We start from the raw sequence: 24,609 nt of genomic DNA on the forward strand, positions 1-24,609 counted from the left end.
TATCCCCAGTTTAATTTCTTTAACTGAGGAGAAACTGAAGGTAATACAAACTTATTTTGATAATAGCCTTACGTTTTACCAACCAAACAACATTTGTTCGATTGCTCTATTTAAGAAAATTCTTCTAAATTAACAGGCTCCCTTAAAGATCTAAATAATGCATCTGAGTAACTCGAAATGTATTTTTCTTTTTGTTTTTTGTTTGGGCCGATCAATTGTAAAGTGCAGTTTCGTTTGATCGGCCCTTTATGTATGCATGGTTGGACTTCGATAAAGTATCCGCCAATGGTTGTTCTTACATGTAAGTCCATCAGCCTTTCCAGTGTCTTCAGCATAAAGGATGTGATGTGAGGCTTATAGGTCTAAAATCCTTTGCATTCGTGTGTTATTCTGTCTGTTTTTGATAGGAACGCCACTATAATTCTGTTCCTACTTCTTGGGATGTAAGACATTTGAATGCTCGCTTTGTATATACAAGTATTTTCAAGCATTTGTATTATTGGCTCTTCCTGCTTTTCCATCGGGCAATCTCCTCTGGACCTGCCGCCTTAAATGGTAAAAAACTGCAGAGGAGATCCAAGCAATTCCTTCCGCCTTTATGTAAGCAATATTGGTGTGCGGTTTGGGTAGCATTTTATTCAGCCCAGCGGATTCTCTGCAACTTTCTATCGATATGCAGAAATATCGCCATGAGTCCGTTTTGCCTTTCCTGACTGCTTGCCCTTGCGTTGGCATCACACCCTATTAGGACATCATCTTTTTTGTAGTCCTCGATTAGTCTTATGAGTGATGCCAGTGTTATGTCCTCGTCATGAGCCATGTAGGCTGAGACCAAAAAGAAATGGGTTTCTGTTGCTCCACCTTTACCACCGTGATATCTGCTGTACTGTAGTTTAGACAAAGGAAAGCATTTATACTTTTATTGATAAGAATGCATTCCCTTAGTTTACCTTCGTTACTCGTATACAGAATATTGTAGTTCAAGCTGTTTAACCCTTCAATGGTGTCTTCATTAATCCAGGGCATCTGTATAATACCGATGTTGATATCTCCCTCGATTATGAGGGTTGACAGATTTGCTGTAGCACTCTTCGAGTGCTGCAGTTTTATCTGCAGACATCTAAGTCCATTGTTCGTCTTGGGATTCCTTGATGTTCACATTCCTTAGCAGCTGGCTGGCGTTGTCGACCTCTTCCGTGCCGTCTCCGTCAACCGGTTTATCGCCTTGGAAGATCTTGCTTGCTTTATTTGGGAGAAGCCTTTATCAGCTGCCACTCATCTATACCTAGTATAGCTTTATTTTGCAGCTTGATGCACCTGAGGAGTTTTTCGCCTGGCTTCTCTAGAGGGGGCAGCCGAATGCGGGTATAAGCCTCAGCTGGAGGCCTACAAAGACATTCCTAATTTTAGCTATGCTACCCGTTAGGAAATCGAGGCCTATTGAGTAGATTTTTTCTCCTTCACTCCGCCTAGGTTTTTTGGGCAGAGTGCCTTGTGGTTCGGTGATTGAGCGAATCCTTTTTTGGGAACTGCCCGGATTTCTGCTTTCGTCTTGAGGTTCAAATTTCTTCCTTTACAGGAAGCTTTCATATATTCTTCTTTCTGGGCTTTTTTGCGTGTCTTTCTTTGGTTGTATCCTTTAGCTGCCAGTGCTCTTTGGTTGGTGCTCATGACAGCTTTGGAGGTGGAGGCTTCCACTCCTGATTTGACGGTTTCCGCTGCTGTCGCTACAGGTGGACTTTGGCTGGTACGTCCGATAGTTGTCTTAATCGTCTCCTGGCTGCATTCCGTCTTTAGAATCCGATATGTCGTAACAGTTTCCAAAGTCGTAGTGGTTGTCGTCAAGTTTGTCGTTGTTGTATTCGTTTCTTTGCTCATGTTTGGTCCCACGAGAAGGCCGGAAAGGGTTGGTTACTCGTCCGTTGGTTACTATACGCACAGAGGTCTACATATTCGGTATCTGAGGGCTTGAAAATATACGAATATACTTAGAATGCCTTTTATATTTAGGCAACTCATAATTTGATAGTAAGGTTTAAAACTTTTTATGTTATACTTACTCAGGACTTTTTGGCATATGAGCGCTATTTATCTAATTTAAAATATTTATCTCGTCCAAAGAATTGAATTAAATAGCGAATATATTCATGCGATTATTTTTTACAACTTTTGAATTGGATTAACTCAGCAACAGTGCATCGATAAGCTTGTTTTAATTTTTCGCGATAAAGCCCCATCGATAACTCAAACATTAATTTCGTGAAGGGCATCAAAAATATGTTGTTATTCCGAAACTATTGATGATGTGCGCAAACTGATATTACAAGGCCGTCGTGTAAACTATCGTAAGACAGAGACAACTATAGGCATTAATGGAACCAGCATACACTCAATTTATTTGAATTGTTTGACTCAATGATTATAAAAAAAATATCGTTCAAATTGGAACCTACACAATTTGTTAGCGCAAAAAAGGTTCGTATTGATTGTCGAGAGAAATGTCAAAAAGAACAAGTAGAAAGGGCTAAGTTCGGATGCAACATTTTATACTCTTGCAACTTGTAGGAATCAAAGCCAGAGAAATATCTTACGATGTAAAACCACATACTAAAAAAATGTTCAATGGGTTTCAATAAAGTATCTTACGTACAGTCACCAATCATTTGGGATAACTCACATATTGGCCGATATATGCGGTACAAAGTCATCTGGAAGCTCGAAATACTTATGATAGGTATCTGGGGCTCATGAAAGTATTGATACAAAGAATTCTATTGCATATATCTCACATTGACTTGACTGACAACTGTAGATACTGGGAACCACATATTCTGTACCTAGGGTCTTGAACAGTTCTTGTTGGATTTGGAATATTTTTAGTCAAAATAGAGCATACTTTAAGGAAATCATTACTGCAAAATTTTATTCCGTTGTAGGTATTAATTATATTTTAATTTTAAATGAATTAATAAAATGGAATTTTTAACTGTATTATATGGGAAGTAAGCATGGTTGTAGTAGGATTTCGCCCATTTTCATACTGTAATATAGAAATATGAGAAAAATGCTACTTACAGAATGTTTTCGAAATCGGTCGGCCGAATTCCGATATATTTGATTTCAACAAAAAGTGGGCGGCACCAAGTTTATAGACCGATTTTCATACCGGCCCTCATAAAGCCATCTCATACCATATCGAAGGTAAAATTTAATGTCTCTGGCGTAATTTGTTACCGATTTATACAGTACCGTTATATGGAGCGTGTCGGGGTTATCTTCCGATTTAACTAATTTTCCCACTTTCGGTAGGAGTTCTTACAGCATTTGAGCTGAGCAATTTTGGTTGTAGTTTTAGTGGTTTAGGAGATACGTACATTAAAGATATCGGAGAGCTGGGCCGAGCCCACTTTTTGAAATTTTTTACCCACAGATGCTCCTTGCTAATGCGATTCTCTGTGCCAATTTACAGTTTCTTATCTTATAGTGCTTATTTGTGGCATTTTATAGATTTTCGCTTAATGGTGTTTTATGGGCGTGTCAGTGGTCCGATTAGGCTCTATTTTTTACTCAAGTTACAAGATCCTATAAAAGTTCTTCACGCACGAAGCACTTCCAATCAAATGGTTTTCTGCTTTTTTGGAAGAACTAGACTTGTCGCAATCGCATCACAAGAAAAATGCAGAACAATAAATCAGGAAAATCCACTGTCAAAGTCGGTCCACTCTTCATCACGACAATGCGAGCTCTCACATATTGTCTGCATATCTGAGCACTAAAAACATCGATTTGATGAGTCATCCATTGTATAGTCTTCCTTAGTACCAATTGACTTCTTATGATTCCCGTTAGTCGGCAACGCGTTCATAAGACGTCAACACTTTTCAACACCTGAAGCAACAGTTAATGCGTTCTGAATGCATGTTCTGGAGATATCTCAATCGACAATTGGTTCAAACGAATGCAAAAGTGTATAGACCTTAATGGAAAATATTGCTCTCTAATCTCGAAATATAAAAGTCAGCACTCGTACAGGGGAGTAGGCGTGTAGCAGTTCGATTCCACCAATTTTTCCACTGTAGTGTAAGAGTGTCGGCATAATGTTACGTATTAAATTTAAAATGGATGAATAAAATAGTTCCTGAGATTATGAATTTTACTTAAAGGTGGGTGGTGGCCCGCCCATTGTTTAATTTTGGCATCGACGCCTATGAGAAACAAGAAGATTGGAAAAAAAAAATTTTGATATGAATCATTGTTTAAAGTAATAATGCAATCACCGAAGAAATTGATTAATATATGTAAATATGATTGTAATTTTCTCTAGTTCAGATATTGTGGTATGTGTTTCGAGTCGAATTAAATTCCATTTTACAGAACGATTTCACTTTTATTGAGGGCTGAGAGCTGTTCTTTAAACCTCATATACTTGTGGTCAGAGAAGTGTACGAAGCAGCTTGATAAATTTTACAGTGATTGTATTGCAATATCCCCGTTTAGCTTCACATAGATTAGTTATCAGTATAAAATTTAGTAAATACTTACCCCTTCCGCGCCCTTCCACAGCTCTTGCAGCCTCGCAACCATTTGCAGCACACACTATCGAAAGTTAAGATAGGCGTACCTACACTTCGTCTTGCGAATGGCTTCGTAGTTCAAGCCATTTTTTCCTACTCCTTCTTCATCCCGTTGAATTTGCAGCAAAATTGTTTATGGTTTTTGTCTCTGATTTTATTTGACGGTTTTACTTCAACCCTTGCTTATTGCCACCTCTTCGTCGTAAAGCGAACTACGCAAAAGCACTAAGATCACTGAGAACTGCACCCTTCACAGCAGAAAATGGCCGCCGGCTATACATCAAGTATATCACTATGTCCGCTGGGAGCAGCAGCCATTTTCCCACCGATATTTTCCTCATTAACATACTTGTTGGTTTTATCGTCTGGGAACCTCTACACCTGGCATTTAGGCAAACCGCCAGGTACCTCATTAATAGTGGCAGAAGTAGATATATGGAAGGGCGATTATATATCCCAGGCTTAGCTGGAAGCCGCCCCATTTAATGTTGATTTTGATATAAATATATGGAACTTGAAGCAAAATGTATTAATAAAACTAGATAATCTAAGATCCATAGTATAAGTACATAACATAGCAATTTTGATTATAATACATTCATAATTTCGTAGAATGGCAAATATTGGACATCAGGCTTTGATTTTTGAAAAATGCTCGGTTACACCCGATTTTAGCCTTTTCTTATTTGTTTACAGAAAATTCTGAGTTAAAATTGGTATTTATCGACGAAATTTAAAACAGAACCGATTCCTTCCTTAGATTTAGAATTACCCAATAGACGCTGTTGCCAGCATGAAATTTGCCTTCGTTTTCCAGTGGAAAGGTACACAAGCTATTTCTTTCATATTTCAACTATTTGCTATTTGGCATTCGTTGTGCTTTTGCTTTTCTTTGCTCTTTCTTTTCTAATGGAATTTCCATACTATTTACAACAAAATACCGTCACACAACCCCGCGCGCCTCACAAGACTGCTGACAAAAGCGTGCAATGTGAGTGGATGCTCTAAGCAAACTAGAGAGAGAGAGAGCATGAGTCAATTCTTTACATTGCTTTGCTTTGCGTTGTGCTTCGGTGTGAGAGCTCGCAAGCGCCTGATGTCCTGCGGCAATACGATGGCGCCACATTTCATTGATTACAAGTGCCACTACCAATGAAACGAAGCGCATGGGAGACGGCCGCCACAGTCGTATGCGCTGTGTGTTGAGTGCGAGCATAATTTCGGTTAGCTCTTCTCCAAACAGACTGTCGGCCAGCGGGTTGAGGGCGGCAATACAAGTGTAGCTATGCGGTGTAGGTGTGTAAGCGAATGTTGTTGTTTTCAACCAGAATTGTTATTGCAACCAACTGATTTGGTATCGATGTGTTTGACTCAGACGAGTGTGCTCCAAACGCGAGTGCGCGCCATGCACGAAGTGGAAAGTTTTGCTCAATACAAATTTGCTTTCACTAAACGGGCTTTTCACGATGCCTCGTGATACACCAACTACGAACGGCAGCGACGACCGATAGCGGCGACGACGTTTCAGCACTTTTGGGTATAACAGTAGCGGTTCATCGAATTGGCGTTCAGTTCTTAAGGGTAGTTAGTTGGAAAACGGCGTCAAATCGGGCTAACGGTGCCGCACAATTGGGTTGATAGCACATTTTTTTGTATTATACCAAAACTAGTGGTGCAGAAGACGGGCACAGTGCAGAGGGCCACCAGCAAGCTGAAAAATGTATATATAAATCGGTAGTAGTTGCTGAAAAAGTGTATACCGCAGTGTAGGAAGTATTAAAAATTCATGTAAATTTTGTGTTCAAATGTGGAAAATTCCAAATATCGCAGTCTAGCAACAAATCGAATGCATTGTGCAACCCACCAAAAATTATACAAAAGGTATATCAGCATTAATTAATTATACAAAACGCATACACACACAAATACATACACGGAAAAAGAAAAATAGAAAAAAAACGAAAAGTGTCAAAAGCAAGTTTTAACTAAAATTTTCTACCGAAAACCAAGTAAATCTTCCAGAAAAAGCCCAGAAAAAAAATACTCGAGAAAATAAGAAAAAAATGAAGAAAAAGTATGAACGAGAAAAATTTGTTGGGTATAACAGAGAAGACAGTGTAATGACCAAGCAAGTGATGTGAAAACTACAGTGGAGTGCGAAAGCGCAGCAAAGTGGCAGGAGGGAGTTTTCTGGGTACAGAAAAGCGAGTGCGAGTCAACGAGAAGTGATGGTGAAAAATGCATTACTCCAACAAAAGCAACACACACGCACGCACACATGCAACGAAATATGCGTGCAAAGCTATTTGCCTAACTTGAGTCATATACTGGTGTGCGCCTAAAAATAGATATCCCGAAAACGGTAAACGGTAACGGCGTGTGCGAACAGCAAAAATATACAGAAAATATACGAGAAAAAAGCATAAAATTCCGCAAATAATTTCACTAAACTTCTTAAAGCGAGCAGCGATATATGTCAAGCTAACGATTAAAGCCCAAAAGCCAGGGCGTAGCAAACTGTGCTAGTATGTTAAGAAACACACACACGCACGCACGTAGGCGCTGCACACACATGTGCACACAGGCGTTCGGCGAATTTCATTAAATGCGTGTGCATGCATAATTTTAGGCGTTCGAGCACAAGACACGGTGAGCGAGCGAGCGTGAAGCCAACGTCAAAGTAACATTACTTGAGCACTAAGCCACTAGGCTTCTGGTTGCGCGACGAGACGACAAAGGGGACATTACAACACACTTCATTCACTTAGGAGAGGGGATGGTGGGCGGTGTTGAAGCCCAGTGTGGGGCGCAGACGAAGTAGGGACAGTGTGGCGCAGGTTCATTGCATTAACCCACTGGAGCGTGGGGGTGTGATGCTTATCGATTGAAGGCAAACAGAATTTTATTATAAATTACATCAACCTATATCTGACACAATACCCGCTGCCTTACTTACATACATATACCAGCGCAAAATCACACATACACACACACACACACTCAAGCACGGGCACACATGTAATTACTCTACATTTATGTACACATAGAAAACGGTGCAAAGTGTAGGAGAGTTATAAAAATAAAACCGTTTGGGTATCAGTGTATTCACACGAGAGCAACTATTGCCTCGGAGTCACGCAAACACACACACACACACACAACTAAGCTGACAGCGCGCAGTAATACATTCGTGTATCTATGCATAATTTTAGCGGCTACAGAGTAACCACTAAATACCTGCTTACTTGTCAAACACAACAAACACCAGCAACAACAAGTCACACATACACAGCGACAGCGTAAAAAGAGTCAGCGTAAGGAGTTCGGCATGCGCAGCGCAACGGCGCTCCGAATGGAGCTGAGCATCGCAAGAAGGAGCGCAAAGCGAAGTGGCGCACATAGAGTGGAGTGGAGTTGCGCCGAGTTGAGTGGATTTTCTGCGTGCTCAATATGGGTGCATAGCACAGAGTGGAGCACCGCTGCTCGTTAGTACTACTGCTTTCGGCTCAACCTGAGCCCAAAACTTTTTCACCCGCTTAGTTGTGCGTGTTTGGCGCGAAGGCATTAGTTGGCTGTGTCACTTTTCAATAACTGCATTCCTACTACCGAAGTAGCGGTATATAAGCTTGACTGGTAAATGCTACTATTTGCCGGAGACTATGTTGTTGGTGGCAACCAAATACTTGGTTACTGTTATTTTCGAAAACGGAAAGTGCCTGCACTAACTCGATTCGGTCGCACTTACGTAGTGCGATTTCGCTAGTCATTGATTAGATTAGTCATTTTGAGCATTCGATATGAGCAACTCGCTGATTAATGTGAAATGGCGGTGATTTCATCTCTATTGTGTCATCAGAAATGAACTTAGAGTGTCCAAATTGACAAATCTCATAATATCACATTCGGAAAATACATCCCGATCGCCTGGCTCAAATGCTGACTGCAGCAGGTTCTTTAATTATATGACAATACCTTTTTTTGAATGAAGACCATCACTCTGTTTCTCAGAACATATGTGTATGTGTCTTGTACTCGATCAACAGTTCGCAGATTCTTGAAATTTTGGAAGAACTGAACGCCTAAAATATGTAGAGACTTCTGCAAGTAATTCAACCTAGCAAAAGCTGTAAATGACATAAGGAATAGGAGAAAGCGATGATTCAACAACTCATATTTTGTACAGTTTCTAAAGTTGGCTACCATCCACCAGAAAATTATATGAAGACTTATGATCCAATCCCAAATGCAGATTAGCTCCAACTATTCTACACTACCAACAATAGTTGAACCACCAGGTATCCTTCAGCATTAATCTAGGCAATAGTACTCAATGTTTCTCTTCTCTGGCTCAAATGGTTTGTACTTGTGACTAAAGACTAAAGACTTAGCGGTCAGGTTTACTAGTAGATAGCCATATTCAATCCCAACAAGAGCTTATAAGAAAGTGTCTTAGAAATGAACCGCCAGTGAATAGAAGTGAATCGCCTTCAAATACAAAAATCTTTTAAGACAAAGAATAAAATCCTAATCACACTAATCTGCTATAGTATTCTCCTGAAGAGTTTACAATCATAGTAATTATAGTATTCAATTTCAATGTGCTTGTCAAACAAATCGATTTATGATTTTATACAGATCTCAGATGGTGCATCTGTTGAGTACAATTTTGTATGACCCGTTCGAACATTTCGACTGGTAACTGGCGAATGACACGTGTGATGTTTAGCTCCAAGGCCTGAAGTGATTGATTGTCCGTATAGACTTTAGACATGCTTTTACTTTAAAAGTGATATCCAACGGTAGTGTCGCCGTCTTGCTAAAACCAAATCACGTCGTGATCACGAGCTTCAATTTCAGTCATCAAATAGTTAATTATCAGAGCGCGTTGACGGTCATCATTGACGGTTACAATTCTCAAATATGGACCGATGATTTCACCGGCCCACAAACCACACCAAACCGTTGTCCATTTCTGAATGAAATGGCAGCTCTTGATAATCTTCTTCGTCCCAAATGCGGCAATTTTGCTTGTTTACATAACCATTGAGCCAGAAATGGACCTCGTCGCAGGGAAAAATTTGATTCGATAACGTCGGATCTTCTTGGAACTTTTAAAGAGCCCATAGAGCGAATCGATGTTACTTGGAAAGGTAGGGCGGGTCCAGTTCTGGCATTTGCTGCAGCTGTACGTTGTACGCGTTCAATTTAAGATCCCGACAAAAAATGCGCAAAGTCGGTCCATACGTCAGTCCGAGTTACTGCGAACGGTGCCGAATCCCCTTTCGACGGTCTTCGTGTATAGACTCAGCAACAGATGCTACATTTTCTTCACTCCGTGTTGGACGTGATTGATAATATTCGAATAATGAATAAAAAGATGGGTCTCAAAACGGATGATGTTGTTGGGAATAGTATGCTCAGAAGTCCGATTATATTGGTCATAAGTTGAGCGAAGTGCGGGAAACACATTACAGAACTCGTTTTCTTTAATTCAAGCCACATTTTATGGAGATATCTCGCCATATACAAAAGTTTTCTATACAACAGCTCAATCGAACAGTTTGATGGAAGCTATTTGTTATAGGTTTTACCTAGGAATCCATCAAGTACAAAACTTGAATGGATTTCTATGAAAAGCATATCAGACATAAGTAACTTCATCGGGACCTCAAAATAGTTCGAGAGAGAAGGTGAAACGTGATAGCAAATACAGATAGTGCATCAAAATGGCGCATCAAGTACTAATTGAGCCCGATAGACAACAAGGCTGCACTCCTACCTACCTTCCTATAGGTTTTGACAAATGAGCTTCCTAGGGAGAAAAGCATGTGTGCCAATCGATATCTCAAAAACTGAGGGACTCTCTTTCGTACAAACTGTTGGATATATCATTTGTTTATGGCATATAACGGGTTATACAAGTAGAGGTACTTTTTCAATAGCCTTTTCTTTTGGCAGGACACGCGTGCCTATAGGAAGAAATTGTTTAGATTAAGTTATCATATTATATAGATCTCGTACAAATTGACCGAATAAAGTTCTCGTAAGCAATCCTTGGTGTTGTTTAATACCGTGTCTGTCAATATTGTTTATTTTATAAAAAAAATTATATGAGATCGTTGAAAAGGGTGGAGCTCGATCGATCAATATTTAATATTGAGTTTTAAGGAGATACATTTACAAGAGATAACTATAGCTCAGGGGATGGGACTCGCATAGATATGACTCACTCATCATCTTGAACGTATGCATTGTGGAGCCTGCTTTTCCACCGCTTAAACTGTCTAAAACTATACAAAAAAATAAAAAAAAAATTACAAAGAGGAAAAGAATGAGCGGCAAAACCAATATGACTACCTGAAGCACAGTGACTTTTCAATTAGATTCTAGAGATAAGTTGAATATGTAAATTTTCGCTGGCATAATTTATGGCTTAAAAAATAGTCATATCAATAATACTACTAATAACGGTACGGTGGCATAATTGAAAATGTGCAGTGAAAAGATACTAAATAACGGAGTTACGAAAACCATGTGAAATAACGTTAGTAGCTCAAAAAGTAACCTCTAACAAAGTGACGAACTAAAGCTTAACATATTAAAATAAATTTAACTTGGAACCGCATTAAGGGTCCAAAAATCATACACAAATCATTTCTATTTGGTGATTGGTTCATAGAAGGTTACAATGCTGAAGAACCTCTCTGAACCAGCGCCAATAGTAGTAGTGTATAAAACCAAAAAAAAAAAAAAACCAAAAAGTGTTCTTTACTAAAAAGTCTTAGATTTTAAGAGTTCTCTAGTAGCTAAATAAAAAAAAAATATTAAATGTGATTCTTTCCCCTTCACTTACATAACGCGCAACGCAAACGCCACGTTGAATGTGCAACACAATTTGTCGAAAATGTCAACAACCTCAGCAGCGTTATGTAAATAAATCGCTAGGAGCTAAACGTATATAAATCATATGCCAAGAAATCATCAGCGCGACAGCGACAGCGGCAACGGCGGCGAAAGCGACAGCGACACTCATCAAACCAACCGACTTAATAACTAAGCAACAACTAAAACAATCAGCAAAGCGACGTTTGGGTCGACAGCCAATTGACCGGGCAATCAAACGACAAACAACAAGCAACAAGCGCAGTGTTAAACACTCTTCTAGGCAACAACGCCTAAAAGTATACTATCACAGCCACGCAAAAGCCAACCGAGTACACCCACAAGGCACTAGGTGCCATTAATGCAAAAATAGCAACAACCGAGGGCGAATAAAATTTGATTGCCTGCTGCCCAACGACGCGACCAACCGACAACGGAACGCAATTCGCGGACCGACACAGGCAGAAGGCAGCGGCGAAGGCGAAGGCGACAGCAACGACGGGCAATAAGACACTCTTTAGCCCTCGCAGTGCAGGCGTAGCTGAGGTGAGCCGTGTAGGCGGTTAATTGGGAATTTTCTTCTGCTAACGGTTGTTTCGAGAAAGCAGTCAAAATTCACCGGCTAAGCAAGAGTGGTAAGTTGAGCGCCAGTGGAGCTCCTTTATCTACCGACATTTGTTTGTTTCTTTGTTTGTATGTATATGTATGTGCATATGCATGCGGTGTGTCTCGAATTACATGCATTTATGCAGGTTAAATTGCCGGCAAAAGCCAAATTGATTTCGCAAAACTTGGCAAATGCGACATTTCTATGCAAATTTATTCATTCACATCCAATTCGCATACCTTTCAATGTAAATATGTATATATGTATGTGTGTATGTATGCGCATATCATACGTTAATGTATGTATGTATGTAAACGTCGACTTGTGTAACTGTGTGCGTGTGTGGCATATCTCCTGAGTCGCCATGCAAGTGCTTAAGTAGTTTGCTCGCTTGGAAGGACCAATATAAATGATAATTCCCTGCAACGTCGCGTCGCTTCGAGCATAAGGTCGAACATAAGGACAGCTAAATTATTCGAATTCCGAACAGAGCACATGCTCGGTTGCCTTCATATTTATGTGGCAGGAAATGAAAAAAATATTTCAGCTGTGGCTTTCTCAGTAGGCAGTGAGAGAACTTCAGGTGTGAACGGTTCCAAGCAGAAGTTTTTTAATTATTTTCTTTTAAAAAGTTCCTGAATGAAGTTTCTGTTTATGTACATATTTAATATACATAGTTATTTTTAACGGAGACTTTCATTTATTTTTGACTGTGTGTAATAATGTTTTAATTGATTTGGAAGTAATGAACATATTTCTGGACAAAATTTCCAATCAAAACGTTCTCTTCGGTGTAGTGCTAGCTCCAGAGGATCACTAATATTAGGAAATTGAGAACTGTCTTGGCTTGAAGCTACCTTTCCTGGAATTTCACTTTACAAAATAAAGACTACATACCGAAGTTATTCGTTTTAAATCTGTCAAGTCAGGCTTAAACTCGTCGCACTACATACCAAAGTGGTTTCAAAAACCTCAAACTATAATTTTTGATTTTGAGAGCTTCTCGGGATGTATTTTAGAACTCAGACAATCTGTTATTAATCAATTAGGAAAAAATTTACGATTATATACTTGTATTGGTCATTTTTCTTTATTTTGTATTAAAACTAAAAAAACATAAAAAACTAGCTTTCTGACTTTGTGGGTTAGTTTAGGTTAGGGTATATTAAGTTACGAGTATTATGTTTTTTTATTATTTTTAATGAAAAAAATCCGCAATTATTTTAAATTTTAAACAAAACTTTGGCATTTTTTCAGAGAGCATATATGTACATTTCTTTATTATTCTACGAATTTCGACTCGTTCAGTCTATAACACATCTTTTTTCCTCCTTCCGGTAGCTTTGCGTATTTACGTTTTTATATCGGTTTGTAACACCTTGAAGAAAACGTCGGAGACTTTATAAAATATATACATACAAGGTACGTTCCGAAGTAAACAGGACTTAAAAAAAACAGAACAAATGTTTTTTTCGGCAAAATCAATTTATTTTATTCAAAGTAGTCTTCTTCTGATTCAATACAGCTTTTTGCAGGGTCCAAAAGCTTTTCGAACGAGTGTTTTAGCTTGTTGGCCGGTATGGCCGCCAGTATGCCCATGCCCGTAACGCTTTTCTTTCATGGGCAAATGAATTTTTCCGAAAAGGAAGAAGTCGCACCGGGTCATATCAGGTGAATACGGGGAGTGGTTAATGGTTCAAATGTGATTTTTGGTCAAATGATCGGTCACCTGCGTGGATCGATGAGAGCAATATTTGGCCGTCAGTCAATTTGTACGGAACAAACCGTGCACACATCTTTCGTAAGCCCAATTTTCCGGTCAAAATGCGATAAAACGATGTCTTGGAGATGTTCAATTTCATTTCTAAAGAATTTCAATGATGATTTCGTCTGGTCTTTACTGAATTCATGCACAGTCTCGATGGAATTTCCGGTGATCACGGATTTTGATTGGCCCACATGTTGATCCTCATTTATGGCCTCACGACCACTTTGAAAAATTGAAACCACTCGTTCACTCTGCTCCGGGATTAGCAATCATCGCCATAAACTTGTTTCAACAATTGAAACATTTTGGTGAAAGTTGTACCAATTTTAAAACAAAATTTAATGTTGGCTTTGTTCGGAGCTCATTTTCGCACCGATAACACAAACATACTGACACTTAGAACGCAATAACTTAACTTCCAATCAATGAAATGTCATGTCTCACTGAACAATAGATAAAAATAACAGATTCTAATACACCAGTCGACCTACAGATAGGGCCTCCAGCGGGCGCTACAATCAAAAAGTCCTGTTTACTTTGGAACCTACCTTGTATATAAATGACTAGCGTGTCGAGCCGAGTCGATTTAGCCATGTCCGTCTGTCTGTCCGTCTGTCCATCTTTATACACGCAAAATCTTTGAGATTTAAGATATCGATCTAACATTTTACGCACGTTCTTTTCTTACTACGAAGCTGCTTATTTTTTGGACCCACTGATATCGGACAATTATAGCATATATCAGCCATATGAAAATATGGCAGTATAGAAAACTGTTTGATTTGGCATGGTATCTTCGTAAAATTTGGCAAAAACTATTGTTCATGACAAAGCTTTAACATATTATTCAGATCGGACCACTCAAAATCAAGTTCTTGTAAGGAAAAGTTGGAACTGTGAAGGGCCGAAGGTAACGCTTTTTAATACGCTTTTACTAGCTTCACTTGTATGTATGTATGTATGTATGTATGTATGTATGTATGTATGTATGTAACTTTTTTAAGTGGTACTGAAACGTAGAATATTTGAGTGACACTGTAGGCAGGCGTATGTATGTATGTATGTATGTATGTAACTTTTTTAAGTGGTACTGAAACGTAGAATATTTGAGTGACACTGTAGGCAGGCGACAGTAAGTTTAAGCAGCTCACCAAAAATATGCAACATCTGTATAAAACTAGTTTTGGCGACATTTGAGTAGCATATGTATATACTGAAATATACATATGTACATATATCCTTAAAGAAAGTATACTTTTTATACAAACATATACTTACATATGTACATATATAAGTATAACCGCGCACCAGAAGAAATAATATCAAATTAATAATGCAAAACATGTGACTTTTAGGTAATAAAAAAATTAATACTTATAATAAAATTTTTGTAGTAAAAAAAAATTCAGATACTAGTTTTCAAAATGCCTCCGAGAAGCAACTGTAGTAGAAAACTCCTTTTTTTAACTTTGGCTGTCACGTCGATGTGAGCTTTTTAAAAATTGTCACCGAATCTAATGGCGGAGAATACGATTTAAGTTATATTCGTTTATATTTCACAATATTGGCAAATCTCATAGAAGAAAAAATAGATTCTTTCAATAAAAAATAAGAATTCCTAAAAATTTTAAATACACAAAGAAATATTCTACCTACACCTTATTTGAACCCCTCTACCTGAAAAAATGGAGAAAAGCGTGGGGTGCTTTGTGACATATTTTTCATATATCGAGCATTCCACGCTATTTTCACAATAATGCAGGAATTTTTCCTTCATTATTATTGTTAGTTTATACAAAGAATTATTTTTCACTTTTTAGTTTGATATGCTTTAAAAGCGTGTTTTTTAGTTTTTTTAAACTATATTTTTTGTTTTTATTATATTTGGCTTTAATACCTCAGAAAGAAAGTTCGTTCTAATTAACCACAACGTACCTAATTTAAATCTCACAAAAGTGATCATCTCAGTAGTGAAACCAAAATTATATAATATATTTTTTATCTTGTTCATGTCGTCAGAATAACTGCGATCTCTTGTGTTCTATTGTAGAATACTATAAAAAGAGCTAACCAAGTTTGGCAATTTTTTAGTACGATTTGTGTGCCTAACTCTGATACAAACGCACCAATTATGATAATATCGTAAATTACTTCGTCTAAGACGATGTCGGCTATAGTTAGCTTCTTTCATTATAATGCCACATTGAATATATACAGTTGCCTAGCTTTTCCTCCCTTACATGTTCCACCTGTTTTGATCCATTTCAATAACGACTATGTCAGTGGCAGCGAAAGTAAGAAATCTTCGTTACCTTAAATACTATACAAATGCTGTATATATATCTCATTGGTGCACGATTGTGTGCCTTTGATGAACCAAGGGACATTGGATTGTGGTAAGGGTGTTGACTCCTGTCTTGATATTGAGGTGACCAACGAGTGGGATGACTTTACTTAAATCAGCTTGTTTTGAAAACCTAAACTAAAGCATGTTTCTGACAGATATCTGTCAAAGCGGTTTTTAAGGTTAGTTCCACAAGTCCTGTCTTTGAAGAATTACACTATTGGCCAAACAAAATTAATCCTAAACAGATTCTCACAAAAAGTTCATTCGTTGACACCTTAATTTATTTTTATCAACAAGTAAGTAAGGACTAAGTTTGGGAAGAACCGAACACATTTCATACACTTGCAACTTGTAAGGATAAAAGCCGTGGTAATATTTTCAGGTACATAAGGCTTGTTAGCTATATGGGTCTAGGGCAAGTTTTCAGATTTAGCTCATTTTAAGCACAAAGTAGAACCGTTATAAGAAAAACTTACTATCTTAATTTAGTTAAGATAACTCACATATTGACCGATGTAATAGGTATAAAGTCAGTCGGTAGTTTGAAAATCTTTTTATAAGGTGTAGGGATGCTAAAGGAAGTCTCCACTCTATTCAAACCTTTTAAGAGAGATATTATTATCAGAAGAGTATTGGCTGCAAATTTCAATAATATATCTCACATATTGACCGCTAAAGTCCACATATTCGGTATCCAGGGGCTCGAATAGTTTATATTCTATTTGGACGATAGTATAGTACTATTCGGGCAAGTTTTATCTGGTTATAAATTACTTCTTGATTTGTACATTCAAATGAAGAGCTCCTTGTCCAATTTTTACATCGGCTCCTATAAATCCCTCTCATACCATATCGAGTATAAATTCAATGTCTCCCGCGTATACGAGTATACCTATTGATATATCGCGCCTTAAGTAGTTTTTAATAGTATCGTTATATGGAGAGTGGGGTTAGTAGGTGTTCTTAAAGTATTTTTCAAGCTTTTTTGTCCATAGGTGCTTGATGGACGGACGGACAGATAGACAGTCACCCGGGTTTCAACTCGTATCGTCATCCTAATCATTAACATATGTATTTATATATAACCATTCAACTATCTTGATTAGCTTTAGGTGATACATGCAACCGTTAGGTGAACAAAATTGTTATACTTTGTAGCAAAATGTTGCAAGAGTATAAAAACGAGCAAACATTTATTGTGATGCGGAATTGTTATACATTTATTCCATAAGCTCTACTTTTCCCTAATGCGGCAGCTATCCTTAATACTCTTCCGTCCGAATCTTATTTCCTTTGTTATAATTGGCTTTTGCTTGATAATCTCCGCTTTCGATAGATCAATATATAGAGATGTAGGGGTACATACATTTGTCACGATAATTGTCACACTCAGAGGAAAACAGGAAAACGTTAGAGTTTTTAAAATATATTTATTAATGATCACCGTGTCAACCAGTTTTTTTTAATAATTATCCTAAAAATTTGCAAGTTCTTTTCTAACATAAAGCTGCTAATTTGTCGGTAGCGTCGATATCGGACCACAATATCATAATATATCTGTCATACAAGCTGATCGATCAGACTCAAGTCCTTGTATGGACAGTATTTGACAAGACATTTACGAAACATGGCATAGACTACTTTCAAAGCATCGTTACAATCTCCGAACTTTTATGCTATAAAAAATGCACTTGTAGCTTCGGCTCAACCGAAACTAACTTCTTCCTTTTTGTACGAAATCTTTATCATTCAACTACATTTAGATCTCCAGTGATTACAAAATGTAGTTGCTTAATTGAAATACGCAAGGATTTTTCGGCAAAAATAGTTGCATAAAATTTCTAGTTTTAAAGAGAAAGACAAACAAACTAAAGAGTCCCAATCCAACTTTCAACTGCACTTCAAGGGGTGAATTTTACTGTTAAGCATATTGGCATAAATGGTTCCTTGGTTTAAAAATACGCAGTGCATCGCCAAACACTTTATAAAGTTGTATCTAGGTGGCATCACTTCTCAATCGTGTTCTCCAGTATGTGTTATGACCTAAATTTTTTAATACATTGTTGACGTCGAAAATCATGTTGGTGGTTTGGCATAAAAAAAGGCATTTGCAAGATATCTTGGAATTCCGACTTCTGATCATCATAGTGGTCCATTTTTTGAACTTTTTATTTAAACTTAGGCATTGGTATCGGACCTTAAAGTCTGTCATGAATACTAAAGGCTACTCAGTTCCCGGACAGCTCTGAAAACGCTGGGAGTTTAAACGCTGTGCAAATCTGTCAAAAGAGGTTCATCTCAAGGAGAGGTGCTATCGCCACTTTTGTCGATCTTAACAATTAATAAAATGTTGTTAGATCTAGAAAAGAAGGGGTAGTGGCCTACGCTGATGATATTATGATTTCCATTAGAGGTAAATTCCCAAATACACTTGTTAACCTCATGCTACCAATATTAAACGACAAAAAACCTCTATTAGTCGTCTGTAATAAGGAATATTCTAAAATGCTTAGTAAGCTCCCGTTTCTAGAGTGGGAAAGCGTTGAGATGGACAGCGATACAGGGACACAGCGCCAAGCATCTATACGGATATGTTCAAGCTGGATAATCGAGTGAGACTTCAAATGTTATGAAATTCCAGGCATCTGCATTGTTCTTATCATCATGGTGTGCCCGAAATATGGGAAGAACCATTCGAGATACTATCGTGCAAAGTTATAAGGCCGAAAGATTATCTTCCACAACGGCAACTGTTCGTAATGCTAGGTTGAAATATGGTATAATAAAATTTAATATAAAAAGCTTAATATCCATTCAAAGTGAATACCAGCCGCCTGCTTAAAACTCGCATAAAAGTTGTAATTCCGCAAGAGTCTTAAATACCGTTAGCTTAGCAAAAGTTCAGCGCAAACGATTTTCTTCGACAGACAGTCATTTATTATACAGAAGTAATTTAGAGGCACAAATGTAATGTTTCATTCGAACATTAATAATGGAAGGCATGTAATCGCAGACACTAACTCTCTGAGCAATTACGCGTTTTGCAGAGCGTTTAAAATGCGAACAGATAATTACCGTAAACGCTTGCATGTAAAAGGCATGACCCACATGTCGCACAACGCACAGTTGTCTGGGCTTGTCTATCAAAAGCAGCACGCAATTTTCCAAGAAAAATATATGTAAATACGCTCACACACACACACATGAACAAAAGTATGTATTTGCTTTATCGGACATTGTGGGTAAATGTTGAGCGGATCTGCGGCACATTAGCTTTGGTCTCAAGTGTCCATCAACAATGAAAATTACTTCTATTATAGCCCTGTCAATACATACGCACACACATGGGCTCCACATCGATGCATAAATAAGCTGACATTCGCATTCGTAGCGCTGGCAGTCGCCCCTATGCATATGCTACGAAAATTAGGGTCGCCAGTGTAGGCACATTCGACAAGGTTTCCGTGTCATTTATTTATTGACAAACACCTGAGTTCAGCTCAACGCCTGCGCGCCATATAAAACAATGAAAGCCAACGAAAAATAAATTCCTTTGCAATTTGCGGCCTTACGACGAGCACATTAACTTTGTTATGCTTTTCTGCCTGGCAGGAAAGCCATTGGATTGGATGAGAGTTGTGTTTGAATGTGTGTGCGTGTGCACAAACTTTTGACAGTCGGCCCGGCAGCGCAGTCAGCGCCAACGCTATTTTTAGCACAGAAAAATATTTTTATTGATTTCAAATTTCAACCTTATTTTACGTTTATGTTGCACAACAACATGTTAACAACAACAGCCGAACACGTGTGGGTGTGTATGATCCGTTGCTCGTAAACTTGACAGTCCGTGTACTCAATCACTCGTGCGCTGCTCGCACACGAGTTAACCGTTGTAATGCCTCAAACTGAGTCTCTGCTTTGTTTACCTGTGTTTGTAGATGCCAGATGGCGAGAGTAGCGAATTATGTATGCGCATGAGTGTATTTTGTTTTTGGAATGAGGCTCAAGTTGGAAATGGCGATGTCATTCAGTAGTAGTATCACAAGCGTTGATATGCTTTGGCCTAAAAGTATGCTTCCGTTATGGCTGTGTGCACTCGTGCGAGCGGGAGTAATTGAGTAAAAGAGCTGATAAGTGTAGGAGAACGAGTACAGTGAGTGGGAGAGCCAATTAGATAAGAGTTGAGAGGGAGTGAGTGAGAGGCAAGCGATTACGAAATAGTAAATATTGGAATTAAGCGCAACTCGTTCGCTGTAAATTTATGGCAGCATAATAAGTAGAGCAACACAAAATTTACGAAATTGGAAAAATTCCGACTAAAAACGATACCATCACAATTTACGGCAGCGAATACGCTGATTACGCGCGTTTGTAAATAAATGAATGCTCCTTCGAATTGTGCTCGCTATCCGACTCTTATAAAAAGCCGTTATGTTTTTCTTCTTAATTGCCTACCTCTCGGTTTTCGTCAGTGAAATAACGTGTGTCTTCGATTTTGTTAATCTGGTTATTAAAACATATTACAAGTAAAATTAATATTTATTTTATTTTCGACTTCATTTTATTGCCAACTTTTACTTACATTAAAACTTATCTTTAATTATCTTGTAAGAAAAATTTTATTTTGTAGCATCTTTCATCAAGTTTTTTTCATTACATTCTTTGAGGCTTATTCGGGCGATTTGTGTGGCTTTTTTTTAATTTTAACATTATTTAATATGTCCAATAATATTATTCATAGTATTTCCCGTTTGAAGCTTTAAGATGCTCGCATTTCTGTGTCTATTTCTGAGTTTCATCTCAAAGAAACTTCGTCGATTTGGCTATATGTATTAATATTTTGTTCTGATATAAACCATGTTCCAGTGAGGGCGTTTCCGGAACAAATGGTAACCGGAAGGGGCATGATCCGGGCTATAAACGTATTTTAAAAGCTTTTAATATACCACGTCCTTCTACTCCCACCAAACACAGATTACTTTGGTCTCATGAATATACGGCTATGCACTTGCTTTCGCTGGTGAACCAGTTTTACAAAAGGTTTTTTTGGTTCAGCGTTGTCGCAAAGGATACCTTTCTTATCACAAGCAACATATGTATTTAAAGTGGCTTACGTAATACGGCACTATTTTTTCTTCTTATTGAATGATTTTGTGAGATTTTCTTGTATTTTTAAAACTTCCAATAAAAAACAAACATTGTAATTGCGGGTTTCCTCATATTAAAGTAATAAAGAAGATATTCCCACAAAAACAACTCTTCAGGCACAAAGCTCGGCACATTGGTATGAAAAACACGCCTGGAAAAGGCGCACAAGAACAGTAACATTCAAAAGCAATTTATTTTCATTGGGTATTGAAAGGTCAAAAGTCACTTGTTTTGGCATACCTTAAAATATTCAAATACTTTCTCCATATATTAAACGACCTCTATATAGTAATTTTAATCGTTATAAATGTTGGTTATTTGAATTTAAATGAACAAAAAAAATTATTTAGAAGAACGCTGGTTTTTAGGCGCTCTCGCACCGGAATAAGTTGGGCATCCCTTTATACCTGATTCTTGTTGAAGATACAACATGAACAACATGACGGTCTAAGTTGATTTAGCTATGTCTGTCTGCCATCCGTCTGTATTAGTTTCATAAATTGATCTGAAGGTTTTTTACACGTTGTTTTCTTCCAAATTTTTTCTCGTTGAAACCGCCGAAAGCTTCCATACAAACTGACCATTCAAAAGCGAGACAAATATCTTATTGAAACAACTGTTTTCCTTATAAAGTAAACTTAACCAAATTGAAGCAAGAAATTCGACCCTTGTGGCACGATATTGCAAAATCCAAGGGATGTGGGCCCATAATTCGGACCTCTTTTACCGAAAAACTTTGCGCAAAGACGCACAACAATGGTATTCCTTGTTCAGTGCAGCACAACTCGATAATCGAAGAAAACTGTCAACATACCCTTGATTTTTAACTTGCCTTGACTTGGTCTTGTCGGCTTCGGCTCACCTTTGCAATAATATTCGAGCTTGTGATCGTCTATTTCCTGGTCGTAACCATAGATCCAAGACTCATAGTCAATAATAATACGTTTCATGACATCCTAGTGTTCGTAAAGCATTGTTGCACAGACGTTAACGCGACGCTGTTTTTCAAAAAAATTTAGTGATTTCGGAACAAATAGTTCTTTTATCTTTCTTAGGCCCAAATGATCTTTCAAACTGGTTTTCATTGATCATTCCGACGATGCCAGTAAGAATTTTGACTATCACTGGATCACTTTTCAATTTCAGTTGTTATTCTTATATTATTAAAATATAGTGGACTTTTACTTAGAAATCTAGCGTTTTTATAAACCAGGAACAGACGCGTTCATATTTCTTAAATCTGGAGTTTTACCCAGCTCAACGGATTTATTTACTAATATATACTTATTATATGTCCCAACATTTGATATTCTAAAATAGCTAACGGCACGTAATGGCGGGGGGATTTGAAAACGACCACACACGGGTTAAGCACTGGGGTGAGCTAGAAAATATTATATTATTTCCACTGAGGTGGCAGTTGCACGCGAGGCTATTTTCAAACACGTACGTAACTCACGACGCTATCGGCGACGTCGCTAACACCGTTATCGCGGCGTATTCTTAGAATGTACTTAAACCCAGCCAACTGAAGTGTGGGTGCTTTGGCGCTAAAATGACTGGTAAGCCGGCAGCTGGCAGGCACCTATGGGATCAGCAGCGAAGGAAAGAAAACAAGTTGCTGCGCTAGGTGCTTGGTGGTTGGCTGGCTATTGACCGTTAGGGCGGCAATATTGGCCGCTTTTCGTGTTTCATACTATTTTTTGCCGCATTCGGTATTCCACAATTCAAAGCTCGTTTCGTTGGTTTGTTGTTGTTGCGCATTCATGGATTACATTTTGTTTTAAAATTTCGTTTAGCTTACTTTCATTCATAAAGCTTTTAACGGAAGCAAGGCCAACAACAACAAGCGCTCGAAAATGTACGCAGGTATAACTGAGTTCCGGCGGCAAAGAGCCTGAGCCACGGCAAGCTTTGCAGACGGGTGTGGTGGCATGTAGGTGGGTGACTTCGGTCCCTGGTCTCGTGTTGTTTGTTTGCGTGTGTGTAATCGTTTGACTTGAATTTATTGCTGGTTTTAGCGCTTGGTTACTGCTTCTCGAGCGAAAAAAGACGGCTGCGCCGAATCTTTAGAACATATCCTAGCAAATGTGGGCCTAGGGTTGCCTCGTTGCGTATGCTAGTTGGGAAGCAGTGGTAAAAGTAATGGAAATAGTTAAAGCTGAGCACTTTGCCGGAAATATTTCTCACAAACTTTTTTCTTGTAAAATATGTGCAATCACATACATACACATATACATATGTATGTATTTGAAACACCAACGAAATCGCTTTCAACTCATGTGCGTGTGGTTTTGCAGCTGCGAAATCAGCAACTTTTTCTATGTTCAGCTATGAAAGCATTTGTTTAGAAAGATTTTGATAAAGATAAGAAACTTAAATATCAGTTGGAACACACACTAACGAGACCACCTAATGTTATACATATATACAGTGAACCAGAAAAACTTTTTCAGTGAAACGTTTGGACTGTGAAGTGACTTATCTCCTAAAGCTTTTAAGTTTTATCCAAAAGGGAGAAAATGCTGTTTTATTAATTTTCATAATATATGAACTATATTATTAAAAAAACAGTTTTCTCCAAAAAAATCGAAAACTAAAAATGGCATGGTTTATTATCCTTCAAAAGAATATTCTTTGGCATTTAAGATTATCTCTTTGAAATGTACGCCGAGGCTACGTCTCAGATGTTTCATCCATTGAGTCCGTTTTTCGATGACCCGTTCAAGCATTTCGACTGGTAACTGGCGAATGACACGCGTGGTGTTTTGCTCCAAAGCCTGAATCGAAGATCGGATACACGATCTTGGCGGCGAATCGTTCGATTAAAACGTGAACGTTGGTATACCGCAGTGTTCTCTAAATAAATCCATTGATTGATGCGATTTGTGGGAAGTCTTTTTGAGAGAAAATACCGCGGAGATCACGAGCTCCAATTTCAGGTATCAAATAGTCGGTTATTATGGCGCCTTTAATGGTCGCCATTGACGGTTACGTTTTCATCTTCATTAAGTTTTAAAATATATGAATACTGGATGAAATGGCAGTTCTTTTCTTCTTTAATTTCTGCCAGGGCATTCCATACGTCAGTCCGAAATGCACGGTCTTCGTGCGCACTCTGAGTTACGATTTCTTTATTGTCCTAACGCTCAGTAGGCCGATTTTGTTGACCATAAGTTGAGCGAAGCGCACGAAACACATTCCTTACTAAACGTGAATTTTCGTGATAAAGTTGAATGATTTGTTATCGTTGTTCAGGCGTAAGTCGGTACGTGATGAAATG

The 24,609-nt window shown here is 38.1% G+C and overlaps 1 protein-coding gene across 16 annotated transcripts in view; it reads left to right on the plus strand.

Moving 5' to 3' along the window:
- Positions 1–6,087: 6,087 nt before the first annotated feature.
- LOC105227705 (ELKS/Rab6-interacting/CAST family member 1) overlaps positions 6,088–24,609 on the plus strand; it is a 113,476-nt gene continuing 94,954 nt past the window's right edge. For 4 of the 16 annotated variants that reach the window (XM_049452033.1, XM_049452034.1, XM_049452036.1 and 1 more), the window contains exons 1-2: positions 6,094–6,455; positions 11,495–12,091. The gene's annotated coding sequence lies outside the window, so the exon portion shown is untranslated. Of the gene's footprint in view, positions 6,456–11,494; positions 12,092–24,609 lie in introns of all 16 variants that reach the window. The other 12 variants (XM_049452042.1, XM_049452032.1, XM_049452029.1 and 9 more) reach the window with 9 other exon arrangements.

This window comes from Bactrocera dorsalis, chromosome 3 (assembly GCF_023373825.1).
Source record: "Bactrocera dorsalis isolate Fly_Bdor chromosome 3, ASM2337382v1, whole genome shotgun sequence".
NCBI classification, from domain to species: domain Eukaryota; kingdom Metazoa; phylum Arthropoda; class Insecta; order Diptera; family Tephritidae; genus Bactrocera; species Bactrocera dorsalis.